Below are 16,189 nucleotides of genomic sequence, written 5' to 3'. Positions count from 1 at the left end.
ATGGGCCCCCAAAACTGCAGAAGCCCAGGCACCACTCGGCTCTCCTGCACAACTTCCTCCACTGCTGCCTGCAGGCAGACGAGGACAGGCGCTGCTCTGCCCAGGAACTCCTGCAGGTAAGAAAAAGCAAAGGGGCAAAAAGCCCTATCAGCTGAGGACACCTGCATGAAGGGATGAGGAGGAGTGTGGGCCACGTGGCGCAGACAGCTCCCAGGACAGGAAGGTGCAGGGGGACATGCTGCCCTCGGTGCTCTTGGTGTGTCTTCCTGGTAGCCAGGGAATCCTGCTTGAGCCCATGAGGATGGGTCCTGGAAAGTAAGAGTTCCTTTCTTTGTTCTTTTTCTTCTGGGCAGCATCCCTTTGTGACCTCAGGCCATCCTGCCTCCATCCTGGCTGCTCTGATCATTTCAGCCAAGCAAGTGCAGGAAGACTGGAGAGGAGACACCTGCACCTGAGGAGACCCTTATGCCCCGCCAGCTGAGAGGAGGGAAAAGGGGATGTGTCATCTTGAGGCAGAGCTTCAGCCATCCCCCAAGTATTAAGAGGAGCTGTGCCCTAGATAGGAAATGTGACATTTTTCATATTTGCTCAGTTTAGGTCTTAGGTTAGGTTAGGTTAGGTTAGGTTAGATTACGTGTGTGTTAGGTTAGGTTAGGTTAGGTTAGGTTAGGTTAGGTTAGGTTGGGTGTGTTAGGTTCCATTTAAAACTCTGTTGTTTTTTCTTTCTCAAAAAGATGAACGTTTAAAAAATTAGGAAATATAGGGATCAACTTCTAAGGACTATGGTGCTGTTGGCACACTATATACAGCCACAAACGGAATGGGACACTCTGAATCAGTGTCATGAGCTGTTTATTTCAAACATCAGTCTCAGTACATTGTTAGGACAATGGAGACAGGATATGTTTACAGCTCGCTGATTCAAATGGAATGCCAAGGAAACGTCACATTACAGGGTAGCATAAAACCCTCTCAGCCTAAGTTTCAGCCAATCACACATAGAGCAAAACATATTGACAATAATTCTATCCAATCATATGAAACACACGTAACAGTAGTTAACAAAATAAGGACTTATTTTCTAACACAATGGCTCGTTTATGAGAGACAAAGCACAGAGGCTCATTCATACTAACCTTCTAAAGATATACATTAAATAAACTTGTTGCAACCTATAAGGGTAAATCACAGGGGCTTATTGTTCTATTTCTCATGTCTGCTCTACTGCTTAGAAAACTTTTTGCTGTATTAGCAATGTTCACAAATCTGCTGTCTGAGGCCTGTCTTTTTTACCACTTTCTCAAAACCCTCAAATTTTATGAATCCCAACATTTGGAACATAGATAGCTTAGATAATAGAGGATTGTTTAGCTTAGAGTAGAGTGTTGTTAATTTAGGGAAGCTCTGAGGTATCTTTTAAGTAGAAACGAAAGAATTGTCATAATAAGAATTAAGCTGTGAGAGGAAAAGCTGGGCTGCAGCCCAACTGGAGCCTGCAGGTGCTCCAATCTGTCAGCCTGAACAGGCCACCTGCAGGACAGAAGGATGAAGATGGAGAAGTGGCGAGGGGATACTTTGTTTCAGCCCGAGTGCCAATAAAAGTCTAAAATATCCAGAGTGTTGTAAGACTCCCTTCCTTGCCAGGCTGTAGCTAAGGGGACAGTCCCTTTCAGAGGCCCAAAGAACATAGTGAGGTAAGCAGCTTTGCTTGCCTGAAGTGTGGAATGCCCGTGGGAAGCTGAGAGACTTGCGGGTAATGAACGCCAGGAGATGAGCTCACATTCAGGACAACACTAGGAGGCAGATGTGCAGTCCTTGCTGGGCCTCTTGTCTTGGAGATGTCAGGGTGATCAGCAGCAATCACCATTTGGTTCCCACCCTCCTCTCACTATGTCACCTATGGGATGGAATGGCATTGTCATAGCGGCTTCTGGCCCTTCCTCCCTGATTCTCTTTTCCTCCCTTTTCAACCCAGAGTCCCAGGGCCCATCTGGGCCAGCCTCATCCCCCACGGGTGTGTGCAACCACCAGGGCCTCCTCAGAGCCCCATTCCCACTCTGCTGCTTCCTTGGCCTTTTCCCACATCTGGGCCAGCCTGCTGTTGCCAGCTGTTGGGCACACACACACACAGCATACCACACCTATCAGGGAGCAATTTGATGCAGGAGCCCCTGCTAACCACGGCTCACCAGCCCGGCACTTTTCCCGCCCAGCTGTGGCTCCATATGGACTCCATCTGCTGGGATACCCACTGTGAGGGACTGCTCAGGGCCTGGATGCTCCTTGAATGGTGCCCACAGGCCTGATTTCCACACCTCCCCATTCCTCCTACCCCTAAGGCTGCCTCAGCCTTCTAAACACAATTTTTCTTACTCTAATGGCTTCCTGTGCTTTACCGCATACTGTAAGCAGGAGTACACAGTTTTGATTGTCTTTAATCTAGAATTAATAAAAAGAAGTTGGAAGTGCTACAAGAATTTGTCATTTCAAATTTGAAGCAACTGCAAAAAGTAGAGAAGCTTTCTGTGCAGCTTTTCAGTGAATTTAAAGTCTCCTTCCTCTTCACTCACTTTCAGCATATCTGTTGATTTTCCTTTGCTGTCATCTCTTAAGCTTCATCACTTGTCTATGGATTTGTAAAAACACCCTGAAAACCCAACCCAAATTTACTATCCTTTGTATTTCTCCTCTTCTGGAAAAGCTGAGGCTCCTGTGATCTTCTCCTGTGATCTAAACTGTGATTCCCATCTTGGCTCTGGCTAAGAGCAGAACAAATGGAATTTGTTACCTGCTAGTAAGATCTGCTAGCAAAGGTCACAGTTAGAGCTAAGCATGATGCTTCTCTCCCTCCGTTGAATACACATCTTTGTGTCTAGGCCTGGGGATTTCCAGGAGCACCTGGAAGCTACTGCCAAGGACAAAAGTCTCACTCTTGCTGGTTTGGACATGGATTTTTTGGTAGGATTTTGATCTACATCTACAGTGGCCTACAGGAACTGGATCTTTGACACAAAGTGCCTTCAAGCAACATTTCAAAGCATAGTGGGCAATGAAGTCCAGATACTAATGAGTTGTGGTTTGCTTGAACTCTGTGTAACATCTGGTACAATATCCCAAAACATGTCATTTTTGAGTGTTTCAGGCATTTAAAATTCAGGCTTATTCTTGTCAACACTTTTCTTTCCTCCCTTCAGAAATCTGCATGCCCAGGTACTAATTTCTTTCTCAGTTTGTTGACAAGTTACCTGTCAGATAATACTTGTTTCTTGACCCAGAGATGGGGCAACTGTCGCCATTAGGCCAGACGTGAAATACACATGTGATCAGGGTACGAGAAGAAAAAAGTTTTTTTTATTTTGCGTGTTCTCTGGCTTATACGCTCTTAACCAAGTGTGATCTTAAGTCCGCCGCTTGCCTTGGCTCGCAGGTGGCCATCAAGCGAGTGTCCCAGGAGCGCATCTCGGAGTGGGCGTGGCTGGTGAGTGAGCGGGGCCAGCGGGAGGAGCCGGCGGGGCGTGCCGGGCGAGGCCCGGCAGGGCGGCAGCGAGGGCAGCAAGCGCAAGCGTGGAGTGAGTGGAGGCCGCGCAGCGCCCCGGGCCAGGCCATGGCGAGCCGTGGCGGGGCCGGGCAGGGGCTGCCCGAGGTGCGGTGCAGCATCGGCCCCGCTGACGGCATTGCGGTCCCCCCGCAGTGCAAGGGCGCCCTTGTGCCCCTGGAGCCGGCGCTGCTGTGGAAGGTGTCGCGGCCTGGCTTCCGCGGCGTCATGCAGCTCCTGGACTAGTTCGAGGTGCCCGAGAGCTTCGCGCTGCTCATGGAGCATCCGCAGCGCTGTCAGCACCTCTGGTACTTCCTGCACAAGCGGCGGTTCCTGACGGAGGCCATGGTGCAGGGGCTGCTCCGCCAGGTGCTGGAGGCCGTGTGGTGCAGCAGCAGCCGGGGTGTCCTGCACCGCCACATCAAGGCCGAGAACGTCCTCATCTACCTGGCCACAGGTGAGGCGAAGCTTATCGACTTTGGCTGCAGCACGATCCTCCAGGACACGTTCTACACCCAGATGTCAGGTGAGCCCAAAGCCGGGGGCCCAGCAGGGCAGCAAAGTTCCCCCCTTGGCTGGCAGAGGGGGAAGAGGGAGGGAAGGAAGGAGGGAGGGAAGGAGGGGGAATCCTTCTTCAGCCAGCTGTAGCCAAGTTGCTTTTTGGCAGGGCAGGGGCTGGCTGTTGTGGAACGGGAGCTGGCTGGGAGGGAGGGAGTAGCATGGGCCTGATGAGCTGCGCCTATGTCCCATAGGAACATCAGAGTACAGCCCACTAGAGTGGATCCTCTTTGGCTGCTACCATGGCCAGCCAGCCACCATCTGGTCCCTGGGCATCCTGCTCTATGAGCTGGTCTGCAGGCACCTTCCATTCCACACCAATGAGGACATCGTCCGGGACCAGCTCTTCTTCCCGCCACGGGTGTCTCAAGGTGGGGATGCACCTTCAAGGCATGAGGGGAAGAACGGGATTGGGAGGGGCAGCTGGCGCATAAGCGTCCTACTCTTGCAGCTGGTGAGGAGTGGATCTCCTGGGCTCAGCTGGAGGAGGTGGCACCTGTGCCTCTGTGCTGGTGTCCTCTGCAAGAGAGGATCAATAGGAAGCTTTTGGCTGTAGCTCTGAGCACTCCTGGTGGCCTGGGCATTGTGGAATGTGGGAGAGCATGCACAGGAGCCCCTTCCTGCTGAGCGGCGGTTTCTGGTTTCTCTCCGCAGAGTGCCAGCACCTCATCAGGTGGTGTTTATGCATGGACCCCACAGACGGGCCATCACTGGAGGACCTTTTTGAGCATTCTTGGCTGCAGGAGCCCTGCCTGGCCCAGGAGACAGCAGAGATTCATCCCTGTGCACAGTAGGATCCAGGAGCCAGCATGTAGCAGCGGCACGCGTCTTGTGGCGCTGGAAGAAAACCCCAGAGCATTTCCCTGTGGCCACAGCGCTGAGGAGAGAGCGCAGCCGAGGAGATGCTTCCGCTGGTCCCCGTGAGCTGTGGAGGGAGCGGATCGATGCTGCCCATCCCATTGGAGAAGTGGTGGCAGTGCGGTGAAGGTGCCACAGACTGGGACAAGGGAAACATCCCCCTGCAGCTCAATGGCATCGTGACGTCCCCACAAGCTGAGGTACAGCTGGCATGTTCTTCTGGAGCACGACGTGGAGCTGGGAACACCATCCTGGAGCCCATTGTCTTTGGCTGTGGCCCCTGCCTGGAGGACACGCTCTGCGCCCCGATGGAATCAAGATGAGTCCCCAGCCGGCACCGGGGCGGGGGGATGCTGGTGCTCCCAGGCACGGCAGGGCTCGGCCTGGCCATGCACCGGAGGTTCCCCGCTCGGCAGCACTGGGGAATATTAATTGTTCCGCCGGCCGCTGAGCTGCTTTTTGGCGGGACACGGGACTGATGTTGTGGAAGGGAAGCCAGATCTTGGCCTTGCTGGCAGCTTCTGCCAGCCAGCCTGGCACGGGCTGAGGTGGGGGCACCCAGCCTGACAAAAGCATCCATCCATGTGGATAGGGGCAGCAGAGGGGGCAAGTTCCGAAGCAGTGCCCCAGCTGGCCTGCTCTGCAGGCCCTTGAGGAAGGAGCGCCTTTATGGGTGGGAAAGGTGGGGAGTGCCTTTATGGGTGGGAAAGGTGGACAGATTTAATTCTCCCATGGAGTGGTCAGACCCTCCTCAGGCCCGTGAAACAGTGACAGGCTTTGTGCTTTTTCTTGTTTCCAGGTCTTGTTTTGAATTGACTTTAATGCAATTGTTCTTTGTTTTCCCCAGGAGGATTACACCTGGTGCCCGGACCGGACAGGGAAGCACCTGCAGCATCCGGGGAGCGCGTCCAGTGCCAGCGCTACCCCAGGGGCCAGGGTCTGCAGAGACAGCCCCTTCCAGAAGGATGAGGACCTGGTGCATGATTGGCTCCTCTCCTGGCAGCAGCTCTCCAGAGGTGGGCACCCGGCTCCACAGCTGGGCTGGCAGAAGGGTTCCGGGCAAGCAGCAGCGGGCACACGGGCATGCCGCTCCTGCAGCTGCTGAGGAGGTTGCTGTGCCCTGATTAAGCAGAGGAGGTGGAACGTTGCCTGCCCCACTGCCCTTCTCTAAAAACAGAGAATGGTTCGGGAGGTTTGGGCTCTGAGCACAGCCAGCAGCCTGGCCTGGGCACAGCCATGGTGGAACAGGGGGACAGGAGCCTGCTGTGACTGACCGTGGCTCTCTGGTTTCTCTCCGCAGGCTGCCACCACCTCATGCCATGGGAACAGCCCCGCTCGGCCTGCCAGGCTGAGAGGGCTGGAGGGTGGCCGGTGTTCATTTGCTGTCAAAAATAAATTGGGATTTTTTTGTCATCGTCATCATTGGAGAATTTCTTTCATCCTTTTCCAAGCTTTTGGCCTCCTGTGATAGATGGATGTGATTAGTTCTAACAAAATTGTAATTATTTCAATATTTTTGGAAAATAATTGGAAAGGTATATGTGATTAATGTTATGAAGAAAATGGGTTTCTTTGTAGATGATACCTGTGGGAAACAGGATACAGGAGATTGGAATGGCCTTGATGAACAAAATTTAGGAAGCCTCCCAAGTCAGAATTGGCATCAAGACAAAGTTAAGACAACTCCCAGGACAGGATCGGCCGTGACATGAATAACGCTGGGACAATTCCAGACAGGGAGTCAAAAATAGTGCTCTTATCTATAAAATAATGAGGCTTAATTGGAGCATAGTGCTTACTTACATAACACAGGACTTGGGGCACAGGCACAACCTGTCAAGTTATTCAGAGGACAGCGAGGAAGACTGTCAGCCTTCATCCAAGGAGAGCACCAAAGAGCCAGAAGCCCCCTTAGCCACAGCGGGAGCATGTGCTGTATGTGTGGTGATGTAGATTTCAGGAATTGGAAATAGGAGGAGATTTACAGGAAAATATTGATGAATATGTATTAGCACACAGTATATAAGCTGTGTTTGGATTCTTTTGCCTTTTGCATGTGAGGCAGGGTGGGAAGCCCTCCCCAAACCCCGATCGATCGGTTTTGCTTATGCTTTATCCAAACCACTGCCAAATTTCTTTTTGTAACTACTGGGTTCTATTTGATTGTATTATTTTATCTCAGTAAAACTGCTGCTAAATTTTAAGTTTGTGGTTTATTAAATTAGACATATGGGACTTCATATATAACATCAGGAATATAACTTAATCGTTTACGAAACCAAAATGAATATTATTCAGCTAAATTAACAAGGACTAGAAAAGCATTCCAGACCTAATCACAAAGGATAAAGTAACAGAAATGATGATACTTGATGAAATGAATACATTTTTGCTTAGTTAATAGCTCAGTCTCCTCTGGCTTTTGATCTCCTCCCCAGAAGGGGTGCAGTTCTTTGATCTCTCCTTCACGAGGGGCACAGTCCTTAGGGTTTGGTCTTGGCTTTGGCATGGGGTGTTGTGTTTTGGATGATGATGACTGCCAAAAACACCCCTAAAATTGCCCCCCAAACCCCCAAATCTCCTCAACTCCTCCACCCCCAAACCTCCCCCCAACCCCCTCAGGATGAATTTTTGGGTTAATTTCAGGTAATTTTGGGTGATTTTGGCACCTTGTGGATGCCGAAGTGGGCATAGGATTCAAACCCACCCAAAATTCCCCTTAAAATTCCCCTAAAATCCCTACAAGTCTTCCCCAAACCTCCTCAGGATAGATTTGGATGTAATTTTGGGTTAATTTCCGGTAATTTTGGGTCAATTCTGGGTGGATTTTGGGTGGTTTTGGTACCTCCTGGACAACAAATTTGATGTAGGATGCAAACCTGTTGCATTCTTGTTGTAGTCATATTTCTCAGGTCCCACACACTGCACCAAGCTGCTCTTTTCTGCTGTGCAGTTCTTCGTGTGTCTTCTCAGGGGCTCCTCCTGGGCTCTCGACCCACCCCTATTTATTCTAGTTACCCTCAGGAGCCACAGCTGCTGCCCAACTAAGGACTTTGCAGCTGTAGCTCATTTGGAGTAACTAGGACCCACACATAGATCTTAACAGGGACTCTCTCCATAACAATACATACATATGTTCAGGCCCCCACACAAACCCAGCCAAAATCTCCCCAGATTCCCTCAAAACTCCCCTAAAATTCCCCCAGAGCTCCTCAGGATGGGCTCTGAGGTAATTTTGGGTGGATTTGGGATAATTTTGGGTCCTTTTGTGACGCATGAGGGCCCCGGGTGCAGGGCTTGGAGGGGGCTGAGCAGTGGGGCAGGAAGGGGGGGAGGGAAGGAGGTGTGAAACCCCCCTGAGGATCCCCTGATGGGGACACCCCTAAAAAGTTTTGGGCCAGGACTGAGAAACGAACGGGACTTTTGGGTTTTTTTGTCTTTAGGTTGTTGTTTATTTTTCTATCGTCAACAGTTCAGCACGCTGGCTGCACACCAGACTTAGCGTAAAAAGAGAAGGCACCAAAAGTCACAGGACACAAGGTTCAAGGTGTTTTAAAACTATTTTGTCCAATTAAATCTTAGAATGCATTTTATTTCTACCTTTCAGCCAGTGACTAATTCTTTGTCTGCCACTCAGCATCTGCATTGCCGCTCTTTCCAACCAATCACCCTGTGCTCCCAACACAGGAGAAAATGGAGTAGATGAAGGACAAGGAGATCAGACAATGCCCAAAATCCTCCATCCTGTCTTCTGTTCACCCTCATACTAAAATCCCAAAGCTCTCAGTTTTTCATCCTGTGATAAACTACGCTACTATCTATTTCACACACTCGTAGATTCCAGTTCATCCCAAAGCCTTGGAAGCTTTCTCCATGGACAAAGGTCAAAAGCAGTGCTCTCCAGGGAATCAGGGCTTCTCAGCACAGGCAGGGAGACACACATACTAACTTTTAGTGATTGAAGAATAGTAACATCAATATGGTAATTACAGGAGTTATGATAGGCTATAGGTAAAAGTAAAGGTATAGATTGGTTCTTCTGTGTGAAGATGCTCAGCAAAGAAGAGTCTATAATGCACTGTAACCAAAGCTAAATGGTCTCCAGGCTTGTGTGCAGCTGGAGCTGACAGCTGTAGGCACAGGCACTGCCACCCACGATCCTGGACTGCTGTAACATCTTGGATACAATAAACTGTATTTTGAAGAGCTGCCTGGAGTCCCACATCTCTCATTCAGGTTCTTACGGGAGAGGGACACGGGGTGATGGAGAGACGGCAGCAACTCTGTGCCGTGCTGGCAGTTCCCACTCCTTGCTGCACTCAGGGGAACCAAAGGGTAAGGACAGATATGGGCAATGTTATAGATACATATTATAATATTGGCTTTTCGCAAATATTAAAATGGATTTTATATGCGTGGTGTTAAAGTAACTTTGTTGTAAAGATACAGTTTTTATTTCTGTTGTTAATTAAGCTCAGTGGAATAGCTGCTTGTGTTAAACTGCCTGCTTGGATGGGATCACATCCAATGCACACAGGATGTGGACACCTGTATAGATCTGCCAACTATCAGCACTCCCCGTCTGAAGCAGAGTGGACCAAGGCCCAAAAACTGGCGGTGATAAAGAGCAGGAGCCAAAACCACAGCCAAGAAACACACATGCTCTGAAAAGGCAGACCCAAGAGGGGCCATGTAAAATTGTTCCTGGAATATGTAAAGTAGTTTATGGATATGCGTGAGGTTCTATGAATATGCAACAGGCTGATGTAAAGGAAAGGTATTTCAGGGGGATCCCCAAAGGTAACAGGGTGCTCCTGGCTGAGTGCCAAGATGCACCTGACCGTAATAACCTTTGCTCCATGGTCCTGGTCTCCCATTATCCATTATTAAACTTTGTACATTTTAACAGGAGACTGAACGTGTTTTTCCCTGTGAAAAATGCCAATCATTTGTTTTTACAATTTTAAAAGCTTAATAGTAGTAAAATGGTTATAAAAATAGTAACACAATTAGAGTAATAACGATTTGGACAAATTGAATTAGGACAATATGAGGCAAGAAAAACAAAGACTTACGGATGTCTGGGTACCTTTTTCTGAGCATCACGAGCCCAAAAAAGGACACCCGTTAATAAAGCATTAACCCTCAAAAACAATAGCCTGTTGCATATTAATGCACTTCATACATGATGCATAAATTCCATTCAAACACAGGATTCTGTCTGGTCAGTGTCAACTTCTTCCCTCTAATCCTAATAGCGCCTCTGAGGCTGGAAGAAGTTAGTTTCTTCTGATAAGAAGGCAATAAATTCTTTTTCTCTTAAAGATCTAGGTGTCCTGTGGCTGCTATCTTGCTGCAAGTCCTTTCTTTTAAACAATGCATCTTACATAGCATAACAATTTTTATAACCTAAAACTATATTTAACACAGTACTTAAGAAAATTAATACAGCATTGCTTTCTAACACAACACGTATAATATTCATTTTAATATTTCCGAAAAGCCAATCATAAAATATATGCATTTTTCACACGGGGGATGACCCAATGAGACATCCCTGGGGGTGGGAGGGATTTTGACATTTTGTGAGCTATCTGAAGGGGGATCCAGGGAGAAGAGGTACTGAAGAATGGGTTAGGGTAGAATCCAGGCCGGTGTGATCAGTACAGACCTGGACAGGGGGTAGAGAAGGAGAGGAGATGGCAGACAGCAGGTGGCTCGTCTGTGCTTTAGAGCAGTTTCTGTCTCTCATCTTAATCTTGGTATCAGTGGGTTCAGGAATGCTGGGGGCAGAGCACAAAATCTGGGTTGAATATTAGAACTTTGAACCCTTGGGAAAACTCTATAAGTCATGTGAAAAATTGGGTAAAATTTTGTGACTCTTACCACTCCCTGAGTTTGCAAAAGAAAGAGTCTTCCCCCTAACTGAGTCCCAAAATGCTCCATGAAGAACTGAATCAACAGAAATGTCTGGGAACTCCTTAAAGAGCCAATGAACAAAAGGCTTCCAACTTCCCTTAGTAAAAGTGTTCCCCTCTGAAAGGAGAACCTCCCTAACTGGAACATATATGTCCCTCTCAGCTTTGGATAATTGGTTACCCATAGCTGCCCCTTATGTAAAGGGTCGCCCACCCACAGGACTAAAATATCACCCAAGGATCCTGCACTGCACTGTCCCGCAACTCACTGCTCTGGCGCTCTGGATGCGGGTGTTTCAAAATGTTCCATGGGCTTCACCAGCTGAGCTGGCCCTCCTGCCCCTTGAGGGTGCCAACGCTGCCTTCAGCAAGCCCTGATAAAACTCAGGTCCCACTCCAGGGCGGAGGCTGACCCGAGGCGTTTTTCTATCCAGTGACAGTGGAACAGCCGGATCATCACTGGAGTCGCTCTCAGGAATTTTCAAAGATGGTCCCTGTTTGGGCAGCACTTTTTGCGGCATGTCCACAGCCAGCCTCTGTGAGACACCTGCACTGCCAGAGCTGGGAGCAGGCTCGCTTAAACTGCTGATGAACGGGGCAAGAGAGGGGTCTTTGTGTGGAATTCCAAACACTGTGGATTGTGCTGAAGAGGGTCCAGGGCCAGAGACAAAATGGCGCTGGGAACACAGGGTTTATATGGGGGATAAAAGGGTCTTATATGCAGCAACCCAGGACCAACAGGGGAAAAGACAGGTGAGAACAACTTGGGGGAGTACATATAAAGAAAAAAAAAAGTTCATCATACCAAGAAACCCTGTTGAATCCCCAAAGGCCTGCAAAAGCCTTTGGGCAAGATCATTGCATTTAGAGGAGTGTCTCACTTTAATTCATTATCTTTGCCCTTAGGTACTGCGGTTCCAGTGGTAGGCCCCTGGACCTCCACAAAACTACTACTTCCTGAGACTTCATTGCTGGGTGAGGAGCTCAGTTGTGCTGAAAGCAGAGGCCTGTCCCGGCAGCTGTCACCCGAGTGGGGCCCAGGGGCCAGTGACCACTGCCAGCAGCAGGAATGCGGGCATGGCGAGGATGCCCTGGCTTGGCTTTTGTCTCTTGAGCAAGGCGGGCTCAGGGCAGTGCAGAGCAGGCTGGGAAGCAGAGCCCAGGGCCTTTGGAGGCTGCAAGGCTTAAAGATCAGCCCCTGCAGCAGCCCAGATGCAGGTGCCCCAGTTGCCAAGTCTGTGGTGGCCTTGAGAGTGTGCAGGTGGATTTTGCATGGCTGTGGCCTGCTGCCGGCTCTGGGCCCAGGAGTCCCTGTGGCTGCAGCAGGAAGGGTGGCTGAAGGTTTGCTGCCTGCTTTGGTGGAATGACTGCAGGGGCCAGTGCTGTGAGAGCCCCCTGTGTGAGAGCTGGTGAGAGCTGAGCTCTTGGGGACAGCGCTGTGCCCCAGGCCAGGAAGAGCAGCAGTGCCCAGTGGCAGGAGTGGTGTCAGTGGGAGCCCCTGTGAATAGGGACCCCCAGCCCCAGGGTGCCTGTGCCAGCACCCCCAGGGACCTCCAGCCCTGCGAACTCGGATGAAGAGGAACCCACAAGTGTGCAAACGCTGCCTGCACCCAAAAGAATGGCAAAAAGTAGAGATGTTTTAAAAAGAAACAGTATTTATTTGCTGAAGATCGGCAAAAGCTCGGATTTACAGAACAAGTTTCATTATAACAATCCTTATAACAACAACAACAACAATGTACAGAACGTATTTACATGGGATCTGATGGACTAACAATCTTCAAACGTATTTACAGAAAACTTCTAATATACTGAACGTATTTACAAGCAACTTCCAAACTTTGAAACGTATTCACAAAGGCATCCCAACTGTGCCATCGTCTGCATGAGTCCTGGAAGAAAGGAAGCAGCAGAGCTGGACTCAGCTGGCAGCACTGGGCCCAGCAGGGCTGGGAGCTGGGCCCCAGGGGCTGGGCCGGGGCTGGCAGGGCTGGCGTGGCCCCAGGCAAGCGCAGGGCAGGCCGGGACTGGTGCTTCTGCCACCACAATCCAGACCCCCTTTAGGCACCATGTCCCTGAGCGGGGCCATCCAGCCCAGCCCCAGCCTGGCATCAGGGGACCCAGTGTGTGTGTGGGCAGGGCATGGGAAGCATCTGCCTGTCTTACCTGTGGGGCTCCATCTTCATCCAAGGACCATGGGCTCCTCCTCATCCTTCTCGTCCACTTCCATTACCTCGATGTCATCCTCCTCATCAACCTCCATCTCTTCTATGTTGTCCCCCTCCTCTACTTCCATGTCCTCAACAGGATCTTTCTCGTCCACCTCCATCATCTCCTCCCTCTCCAACTCCATATCCACTTCCATTTCCTCCACGGTGTCTCTGGCACTCTGCATGGGGCAGCACAATCCCCCATTGGGCTTCCTGTCCCACACCATCCATTCCCACATGGCTGCAGCCTGCCCAAGCCAGGTGCCCCCTGCCTGGCATGGCACTGTACCTCCACTGGCACAGCAGTGCACATCCTGCTGCGACTGGCACTCCAGAGTAGGCGGCAGGAAAAGCCCAGTCAGCAGCAACACCTCAGCAGTGAGGGGCAGAGCACACAGCGAGTGGCAATTGACCCTTGGCAGCCAGTGAAGTGTCTGCTCTGCTCATTTCCAGGTCCTGGACATTCCACCTGGAACCCTCTGGGAGCTGTGATGTCACTGAAATTCCATGCCCACTGCGTAGTGGGAGATGGGGATGGCAGAATGATCAAATCCTTGAATGGTTTGGCTTGGAAGGGACCCTAAAGCTCATCTGGTTCCAAGCTGAACAGCCTCCCAGCACACCAGGTTGCTGTGGCCCCTGTCCAACCTGGCCTTGGATGTTCCTGGGGATGGGGCATTCACAGCCTCTCTGCACTGGTCCCTGTGTCCGGGACAAGCACCCTGTGAGTAAAGAACTTCTTCCCATCATCAAATCTCTTCCACCTCTTGCAGTTTGATCCCATTCCCCCCTTGTCCTGTCACTACACTTCCTGACAAAGAGTCCTCTCCCTCTTCCCTTTGGGTTAGTGTCATGGTTTGGGCCTGGCACAGAGCCAGTGCCCTCATGAGAATACCCTCTCCCTGGTGTCTGCTGTGAGATGTGACCAGGAATAAGCAAAGCAAGCTCCAGCTTAGAAAAAAAGAAAACTTTATTACCTAAACTACAAGAGAAGAAGGAAGAAAACTATAAGGGAAAAAATTGAAAACCTTACAAAAAGCACTTTCCTCCTCCCCACCACCAATATTTCCCAATCCGATACATTCCCCCAAATCACCAACTGCCCAGTCTGGCACCACCCTTTAGGATATTCAAACTTCAGTCCATGAAGAGGAGAGGAGTCCTTCTTACACCACAGGCTTCCCCTGGAAACACGCTGAAACCTCGTGTGCTTCCATGTCACTCAGCACTGCCCAGAAAGTCCTTTTGCCATTTGTGACATCTTCCTTCCATGCCCAGTGCTCTCACCACTGTGCATGGACCAGAGCTGCTTTTAGGGTTGTCTTTTAAGGATGGCTTGTCTCACTCCAAAAAGGCACAGTCTCTGCTTTGGGACATCTGTCCCCCCCCATTTTTATCCAACCCCCTGGGGCCGAGGGGTCCCCACAATGAACCCTCCTGGTTCTGAGGCACTGCCTCCCCCTAAATGCAGTCTCTGTGCCACAGGAATAAAACTGGTTCAGTCTATGGCTACACAAGAAGAGTCCAGCCAAAAGGCCACTCCAATCATCTCTCTCTCCACTCAGCAAGCCTTCTCCATGTCCTTCGGGCCAGATCCTTGTCTCATCTCATCTCTTATCTCCTGTCTTATTCAGCTCCGAGGAGGATCAGTATTTTTTTGCAATGCCCCAATCATGAAAGAAAAGGGTTAAAAATTTCAGTCTCTGTCTGTCCCAGAACTCCGGCACTCCCACACTTGCTGCTGCTCCGGCCGGGCACCTCCTCCCTCGCTGCATTCCCCCCCTTTTCCCCTCCTGGGCCGGCTGCTATCACATTCGTTGTCGCCAGCTCTCCCTCTCTCTCTCCGGGGGGGAATGGCTGCCCGATGTCTCTTGGGGCTCCTCCACCCTTCCATCCTCCAGGGCCTCCTCACCCCCCATCTCTGTCCAGGCCCAGGCGTACCACATGGCTGCCCCTCCCCTGCCCAGCAGCAGCGGCTGGACGGGGGAAGGGAGATCCGACCTCCGTCCCTCGAAGTCCCAAGAGAGCCTCCCAGGGCCGAAGCTCTGCTTTTAACCCCTGTGTTTTCTCGGAGGTGTGTCCAGATCCCACTGGCCACATCAGGTGCCAATATCAAAATCCGAGCACCCATTGGTTTGACCACAGCATCCCAGAATTCCCGCTTCTTCCTGGTCAAACCACCACACATGCTAAACGGGCTGTGTGTTTGTTTTGATGGTGGAGAGGGTCAGAGATGCAGACACAGACACCAGCTGAAGGAACAGTGTAATTTACTGTAAGGCACAAATGCAAAAAAGAGTCAGGAAAGGATAAGCTAAGCAATGCACCTCAGCATTATTACAAAAGGGTGCCTCTGGTGATTAAGGAAGATCCATCACCAGATAGCCCAATGGTTTCCCCTTCATCCAGAGCTGCACATCAGCTGGGGGAAGCTGTCCCAGCCCAGCCCTGCAGAGCCACAGCCGGGAACCGGGAAATCCTGCGGTGCCTCCACCTTTGGCAGCCACGAGGCTCCCGAGTGCGCTGTGAGAGTAGCCCGGCTCTGACAGTGCTGGGCGAGCAATGTGCCAGAGCTTCTGCTGGGGGCACAGCTGGTGTCATTCTCCTCTTGGTTTTCTCCCCAGGGCGTGCCAGGGCTCAAGGAGGAACCAAGGCCAGGTGTGGCCTTGTCCATTTTCCTCATGCAGAAAGGTGAAGACGTGTTTCACCAGTGGATGGATGCAACAATCCTTTTGATAATAACACTTGGTTAAGGAGCAGATACATAGAATATTGGGTTGGAAAGGTCACCTAGAGGGCAGCTTTGGCTCAGGTCCTGTTGTTGAGGCTTCAGTCAGGGTCTGTTGTTCAGTCCTTAGTCCTTCAGTATTTTGTGGTGCAAATCACACCTGTGCAGAGCTGCAAACAAACAAGTCTGTCTTTAGCACATTTGAGACAGGGAACAGGATTAGCCCTGCAAGGCCAGGCTGAGGCCAAGAGCAGAAGGCCAGCACCCTGCTTTTGCCCACAGGCAGCCCTGCAGAGCAAGCAGCCCCTCCTGCCCAGGGGCTGAGGTGCCCGAAGCTGCCTCCCCGCTGTGCAGCTCTGCAGAGCCCGCGGGGTGCAGGGTC

At 50.8% G+C, this 16,189-nt stretch overlaps 1 pseudogene; it reads left to right on the top strand.

Annotated features, from left to right (window-relative positions):
- The first annotated feature begins 235 nt into the window (after positions 1-235).
- Positions 236-6,303, top strand: LOC128942813 (serine/threonine-protein kinase pim-1-like; annotated as a pseudogene).
- Positions 6,304-16,189: the final 9,886 nt, after the last annotated feature.

The sequence above is a fragment of the Melozone crissalis genome, unplaced genomic scaffold (genome assembly GCF_028551555.1).
Source record: "Melozone crissalis strain CALT ecotype California unplaced genomic scaffold, PUWL_Pcris_2 ptg000043l_1, whole genome shotgun sequence".
Lineage (NCBI taxonomy): Eukaryota > Metazoa > Chordata > Aves > Passeriformes > Passerellidae > Melozone > Melozone crissalis.
Note: the sequence above shows the minus strand (reverse complement) of the source record. Positions and strands in the feature narration are given on the sequence as shown.